The sequence below is a fragment of the Syzygium oleosum genome, unplaced genomic scaffold (assembly GCF_021117445.2).
Source record: "Syzygium oleosum isolate NSW1041296 unplaced genomic scaffold, Sole_v2.1 Sole_v2.01, whole genome shotgun sequence".
Lineage (NCBI taxonomy): Eukaryota > Viridiplantae > Streptophyta > Magnoliopsida > Myrtales > Myrtaceae > Syzygium > Syzygium oleosum.
In genome coordinates, this window is record NW_026607485.1 from 26,946,758 (window position 1) to 26,954,927 (window position 8,170).

The following is an 8,170-nucleotide window of genomic DNA, read 5'->3' on the forward strand; positions in this document are numbered from 1 at the left end:
GATGCCTAGTCCCCACACGTTGGATGAAACTCAACTCTTGGATACCCCAATCCAGATGGTGGCTAAAATTGAAAAATGGGCTTTTGATAGCTAGCTCTAATAAGACATCGGGTTATAAATGAAATTTATATGCTGAAATTGTCAGGGTTTAGGCAATCCCCTGATGTTGCAAGCTCTCGGGGCTCTTGTGGCTTAGGAAAGCCCACTTTTGTGTTTCTCATGGACACTAAGAATAAAAAACAGGTTTTGATTTGGTTAAAGCTTCGCATGCAGCTTCAGAATTATTTTGTTGTCAACCCAATCAGCATTGCAGGGGGTTTGGCACTATTTTAGATTGATCAGATCCTGGTAACAGTTAAATCAAGTTCGGTGCATTTTATTGATGTGATCTACAAGATTCAAAAGAGCAAACAATGAATGCACTTAACTTGCGTTCATGCACCAAATGACTTCTAGGATCATCTCCTTGGGTTTGTATCGAAGATTTTAATGAAATACTTTATCACTAGAAGAAAGTGGAGAGACATTTAGCCGAGAACTACAGACTAAAGGCTTTCCGGGATTTCCTTGATACTTTATCATGAATACATATGGAAAGTAAGGGATGTGCATTTACTAGTACAAACAATTGGGAGGGAGATGATTATGTTAAAAAAAAAAGACTTGATAGAGTCTTATGCACTATTGAATGGCGAGTTTTGTTCCGTAATGCCTGTACTACCAGCTATAGGCTCTGGTCATAGCACAATCCTGCTATGCTATCTCTTTATCCTAACCTAGTTAAAAGGAAGAGTTTGTATAAATTTGAGGTGTTCAAGCTTGATGATTAGGAGCGTGGGAAAGTAGTAAGGGACACTTGGCCATTCCCTTTGGAGAATGCTGCCTTACTGAATGAATTGGGCAATGTATCTAAAGCTCTCAGTAGAGTAGGAACAAAGTCTTTAAAGGTCCAAGAAAAATCAATATTCTTAAGAATGAGCTTCAAAACATCACGAACAGCCCAGACCTAAGTTATGATAGAACAAGAGTGCAGCTCCTGATAGGCAAAATTGAAAATTTATGGTGTCGGGAGGAGATGTATTGAGGGATGAGATATAGAATCAACTGGTTGAAATGGAGGCATAAAAATACAAAATATTATCACGTCACTACCATCCAACGTAGACAAAGAAATAAAACTCTATGTTGAAAGCTAATGAAGAGGAGTGGATTAGAAATCCTAATCAGTTGAAGCAAATGACTGTGGATTGCTTCAGTAAATTATACCGCTCAGCTGGTCATCACAACTTTCAGCCCATTCTAGAGGAGTATCCATGTTTAGTGGGGGACTATATAAACTGGTGCATAACTGAATAAGTTTCATTAGAAGAGATTACAATGGTTGTTCATCAACTGTGAACCACCAAAGCACCAAGGCCTGATGATGACTTGAATGGACGATTTTACCAATCTTATTGGAAAGATATTCAATGGGATGTACTCAAAGAAATGCAGAGACACTTCAGTTCCGGGCAACTAAATCCAGAGTTGAATCGAACACACATCTCCCTTATCCCAAAGATTCCTCATCCTGAAAAGATGGAACACTTCCATCTCATCAGTTTGTGTAATTTTGCTTATAAAATTATCTCGAAGATTCTGGCAAACCAACTTAATCCTTGGTTGCCAGAATTGATTGCTATGGAGTAAAGCGCATTCGTGAGTGGACTGCGTATCCAAGATGACATCTTCATTGTTTAGGAAGTGCTCCATCAGCTGAGAATTCGTAAAAGGAAGAGAAAATTTCATGTGGTTCTCAAGCTAGACATTAAAAAAGCCTATGATCGTGTGGAATGAGACTTCACGGAGCTCAGTATGCTTAAAATGGGGTTCTGTGCTAAATGGATCAACTGGTTGATGCAGTGTGTCGACGGTCCTTTTGGGTTTAAAATTTAATGGTGAACTACCACCCTACTTTCATCGCATCAGAGTAATGAGACAAGGTAGCCCTCTTTCCCCTTATTTATTTATCCTAGTAGCTAATGTATTAGCTCACTTGATGAAGAAAGCTGCGGAAGATGGAAGCATTAAAGGGGTTAAGATGAATAGTTCATGTCCAACACTCTCTTATTTATTGTTTGCGGATGATTCAATATTCTTCCTTGATGGGAAAATCATTGAATGCCAAAGCGTAGCTACGATCCTCAATCAGTATTGATATGATTCCAGTCAAGTTATTGACTTGAATAAGTTAGAGATGAATTTTAGCAGAAATTGCCCTTAGGGGTTGAGAAGAAATCCGACTAGAGAGCTGAGAGTTCCTGAAATTGAAAAAAAAGGGCCAGTATATGGGGATACCTTCAGATTAGGGTGAATCTGGAATTGTGGAATTTTGATGATTCTAAACTATCATTGGTGCTAATATAAGTGCATATGTTAATACCAAGGTAAATTGTGACATTCCGCAATTTCGCTCACTTGGGATTTATGAAATGAATTATTTTATTAATGTACTCGTAGTTAGTTCTCATCCGGGCTGATCATTCTGGGATACTAACTTAGTTAGGGAAAGGCTAGTGAGGGATCTAAATTCATACGACCAAAGAAAATTCGATCGTGAATTGACTTTCGACCATGAAACCGTCGAGGTGATATTTTGAACCTTGTTGGCCGATCCAAGGATAGTTAAGGGTCGGTTCGCCACTTTGTCATAGTAATGGATCGCGGGTGATTCCGCCGGACCACGAAATGACTTGATGAATTATCCACGAACCTATATCAAACGATCGTACCCCTTGGATCTAGTAATTGATTCTCGCGATTTTAATGACAACCGAAGTCGTTACGGTCTGAATAAATTGCACGTGACTCGATTTAGTATCGATCCACGGGTCGTACAGCGAATTTCCCAAAAGCCACCCGTTAGTCCGAGAAACGCTCGAGTTACGTTATATATATAATTTGAATATGGATTAGAGACCAAACCGAGCATCGAGAAAATTTGGAAAGTCACGGCGAGGCCTTTGGACGATGTTGTAATTGGAACGTACAACTCTGGATTTCTTCGGATTTTTAGAAAAGTTCGATTTAGACGAGAAACGGAGAAAGTGACCATTTTACCATTGGGAATTAATAAAGGGTTAATTTTGGGTGAAATCGGGTTTAAATTATGTGCGAATTTGCATGATTTAGGAGAGGTATTATGTGGCGGGCCGTAGGATTGAATTTGGAAATTTTTGGTGGAATATTTGAGGACAACAGTGGGCTGTGAGTGGCTGTGCAGTGGGCTGTGATGGGCCGATCGGGACGCAAATTGGATTTTTAGAACCGTAATTAATGGTGAGAAAGTGTCGTGAAGGACCGGACCGATTTGACGCCATTTGGTTGGAGAAAAATGGTAAATTGTGTGTTTAATGCGTGTTTGATCTATGACTGAATTGTGGTGATTAAATTGAGTGCGTGGTTGTATGGTTAAATGATTGAAATATGCACTGTTGGGTGCACGCTTGAGGCCACGATTTAATTGTTAAAAATTGGCCATGGCAAATTGAGTGAGCATGGATTGTGTGTAATTGATGCGTGTACGGGCCACATGTGATTGGCCAGTTGAGTGTGGTAAATGCTTGTTGAGCATGTGCACGAGTAAGAAAGAAATGAGGTATGACATGTGTTTGTGGAAATTGTTCCGTCCTAAGGCGTGTTCGTTTACGCGGGACGATGCCAGTTCGCAGGAAGGCTGCACTGAGGCGTGTACTTCAACGCAAGTTGTGCAAGAGGTGGTAGATGTTGAGCCCGAGGCGTGTACGTTCGCGGCCCGGAAGTGTTGTGGAAAGAGGTCATAGTGTACCTAAGGCGTGTTATCGTAACGGGTCACCGGCAAGGCATGTGGAAACGAGATAATGAGAACGGAATGAGTGCATGTCATGAGATTTGTACTCGATTGTGATTGTATGTGATATGCCCGCTATGTGATGATTTGATTTGTGTGATTGTGTTTGTGTAATTATCTAGAGGTACGTGATAGCCTAGGTGGGGTTTAAGAGTGTACTTGCGAGATGTGATCTCATGGTTATCTCAACCAATATTTTCGTAACCCCGACTGAGCCATGAATCCTCCGCCACCACCACTCGAGCGTTTTGGGGTGCGTGCACACCGAGAATGAGGTTGAAATTTCCGATGGGTGATGGAATGACTGGATTAAGCATACCACAACGGTTTTCGTAGAAGTAGGATTACCTTTATGGGAGACTCATGTTTATACTTGCCCTGGTTCTTTAGGGATGTAGATGGGGATGAGTTCGGGCCCGTTAGGGTTTTGATGTTCCGTTTGATCTCGTTGGGGATTGGGATCCATTTGCCATACCCCGATAGATGGAGAATTAACCAAGACAGAGGTTAGCTTAGCGCAATCCGAGATGCATCCCGCACCCGCCGCACAAGGATCTTCGGAGGCCGAGCATGAACCCGAGGCCGAAGCATCGCAAGCGAAGCTGAACAAATGGACATAGATTTAGAACCGATCCCGAGGAAGAACCAGGAGGAAGCGGAGCTCAAGTAGAACCCGAGGTAGAGCCTAATGATGAGTCGAGGAGTGGAAGAGCTGTAGGAGACCCGGAATATATACTCCCTTTTGAGCAATATATGGATCCCAATTTCGTGCATGCATACAATTTCTTTGATTTTCTAGTGAGGAGAATCGAATGAAGTTCCAGTGAGTCGGGCGACATCAATCACCCGATTGAGATTGAGGCGGAGACGGAGTCTTCGGAGGAGCAAGCCGATCGAGGAAGTTCAGATTCGGATGGGGATGAGTCGGACTCGGAATCGACGCCGAGTAAGGAGCGTAGGGGCTAGCATTAGGGGTTCGAATGATAAATTTTGGAGAGTACCATTTTTTAGGTCGAATGCCGGTCATCAATCTTTTGTATATCGGTGGTTTTAAATACGGTGTGCAAGTGTATGTGGTGGTGTAAACGTAAAGGTTTTATAAGTTTGATAATGAAAATATGTATATTCTCCTGACTTTCCCGGTTTATATTGTCAGGGTTGATTGTGGTTTCGCCGTGCGTTAAATCTCGATAATTGTATTGAGATCGGCGATAATTCCTGGGATGTCGCATAAATCGACCGAGTAAAGAATGACGCATGCCCGATGGGGTTCGGGGCGTGACATAAATTGTGTTGATAGCAATGAGTACTACAAGATCAGTGAAGGCTAGGACAAAGATTGTGACAATAGGAGAACAAGTTCCAATATGACGAGTAGTTCATGGTGACTTAGAGATACTAGAGTCAGTATTTTGTCCTTGAGAAGTCTTTGGAAGCGGATGTATTCAAAAGGATCATTAGATATACAATCGCAAGTCACTTCATTCAAGCAATTGCTGGAAAGCATCAACAGTCTAGTGTTACCGAGCACATGCTGATAATGAGTATTGGATCGTGCTGATATCATGTCTCCTGCAGTGTTGGTGAGGTATTCGTTTGAAGATGACCATTGAATACAAAGGACATATTCGGTACAGGCTGAGAATCCCTATGGGAAATAAAAAAAAAAAAGTGATGACAACTTTTTTGTGAGAAAGCCTGAACACTAGTGAAGTGACAAATGTAGTAGATACCATTTTAGGAAACCTGATGATATCGGGGGTAATGATTGTATGGGTAATCCTAACTTCGGCAACAACTTCCACCAAGTCTCAAACGTCTCTTCCGATCCTCATCAAATGTTTCACCGACATGATTGAAGACTTCTATATAAGAAGGATCAAGAAAGCATGAAAGGGTTGGATGAGAGAAAAATTGAGCTTATTGTCGCCGTACATTATCTTTCTCGTCTATAATAAGAAAGTGTCATTGTTTTACATCTAATAGATCTTGCGAAGGGTTTAAGCTGCTTTGTAAATGTGACAATGTCAAGTATACAAGTGTAAGAGTAGTGGTTGTGTTCTGATAGTATAATCTATTGATTGACAGGAACAACTCTTGCTGATCGTAATTTACTTTGAAAATTACTAGTGAAATCCAGTCCGCTATTATTTATCGACGCTATTATTTAGAGAGTGAATGTAGGTTTGAGGGTAAAGCTGAACCATTATAAATTGCAGTTCTTTTTACTTCTTTGGTTGATTATTGTTAGCAACTACTCATTAGCACCACCATCACACAATATCTTTTATTTCGATTAAAAAAAAAACAAAACACGATATCTTTTATCAACATCCTGTGCATATATCTGTCGTAATTTGCTTATGGTGCTCTTGACTTAAATTCCGCAAGAATTTTTCATAATCCACATTTAACTTATTCAACCCCTCCTTTCTAGGTTGTATTGTTAAGCCCAAGTAGATGATTGCTAATTTTTTGTGATCAAATAATGATAAACAGGCAAGAATGCATCCGAGAAAATGGGATGTTTTGAGATCCAAGAAAGAAAATGGCAGGTTGATATTCAGGGACCTAACTACGTTCAATAAAGCTATATTGGGGAAGCAGGCTTGTAAGATAGTACAAAAGCCCAGCTCCATAGGGTCAACCTTTGAAAGGTTTATATCATCTTCATTGCGATTTCTGGCATGTAGGGAAAGGTAATCGACCATCATGGGGTTGACAGTGTTTATTTACGGGGCGCGAAACAATGCAGCCTTCGATCGGGTGGGTTGTCGAAAATGAGGAGAGCTTTTATAAGAGAGGATGAACAGCTCAAAAGGGGACTGACTGAAGGGCCTACTAACCGTAACAGAGGGGAGCATTACATAGTTGCTGAATTAATAGACAAGGAGGCGATCGCATGGAATGAACACATCCTACGAGATATGTTTTATGAAGAGACTATCAATGAAATTCTTGCGGTCCCTCTAGGATCTCAGGCCATATAGAAGACAAAATTGGTGTGGTCCAACTCCAAATCTGGGACTTTTTTTCCGTGAAGAGCGGGTACAGTAAAAACAGAGAGAATCTTGCAAAACCAGATGTTTATACAGCTTCATCCTCTTTCCAAGCACCACGACCTTTTTGGACCAGAGTATGGCAGACCCCAACACTACCCAAAATCAGGTTTCTTTTCTTTGGAGTATTTGTCAAAATGCACTGTCTACTCAGGAAAATCCGTGTTAAGAAGAGAATTGTACTTGATCCTTTCTGCAATTATGCCCCTCAGCAACCCGAGGCCATTGAGCACGTCCTTCTACTCCGCCCCGAGGCGACAAACATCTGGTTTTACCCGGCCCTGACCAGTCGACATATCAAATCTTGGACTATCGAGAATTGAGGAATGGGTAGTCGATTTTAAGCATACCTCGGTTTCTTCTGAACTTCCCTCGGTGATTCTATGGCATAAGTGGAAGGCGCGAAACGATTGCGTAGTGAGAGCTCACAACCCAGAGCCAAATCAGCTAGTAGAATCAGCAATAGCCATGAACGAAAGCATCTTGTGGTAGGCATCAACAGCAAAGCAAGAGGTGGAGCGTCAGACCAATTCATCGTTCATCTGCTAGAGCTGCAACCCTGAATGCCTCGTTTTTGTGTTTTGGGTGCTCTACCTCAAGCTTAATCTCAATCTTCTTCTGGAAATCATGGAGATAGGGGGTAATTTAGCGAAGGCAACGAATTTGCATATACAAACACATGAACGGCAACATACATTAGAAAGATGTCTTCAAGTAAAATACTAACCTGCATATTGAATCAACTCCTTCACCAAAAAAAGAATAATGCCTCAATTCAAAATCTGCATCTTACTCACAAAAACCAAACATAAACACAATAAATCCAAAAGAAGCTCCCAGATTTGCCAAAGATCGAAACAGCCATCACGACTACATGAACAACTACGATGGACAACTACGTGCTTCATGACATTGGCAATTCACGACTATATGAACACGGGTGTCTGCAATTTATGTTATTTTGTACTGAATTACGACGATCTAACATCAAAGGGGCATGGTTCCCGGAGGCACCATAGATAGATCCCCTCCAAACGTTTGAAGACTGAAACTGAATTTGTCCCGTACACTAAACTTTGGTTCACACGTGCAATGTCAATCTGTATGCTTTTGCTCCCTCACGTAAGGATTGTGCTCTTTGGAGTTCCCATCGTTTCAACTTTTTTCTTTCTCTCGCTTTCGCCGGCGCCAGGTGTCGCCGCCACCTTACGGAAAGGCCCCACCCGGGAACCCTAGAGTTGTG

The 8,170-nt window shown here is 41.5% G+C and overlaps 1 long non-coding RNA gene across 1 annotated transcript; it reads right to left on the minus strand.

Annotated features, from left to right (window-relative positions):
* Nucleotides 1–6,771: 6,771 nt before the first annotated feature.
* On the minus strand, nt 6,772–8,170 carry LOC115686328 (uncharacterized). The gene is made up of 3 exons (XR_004006336.2): nt 7,655–8,170; nt 7,278–7,545; nt 6,772–7,208 (listed from the first exon to the last, which is right to left on the minus strand). It is a non-coding gene; the product is annotated as an uncharacterized LOC115686328 (long non-coding RNA).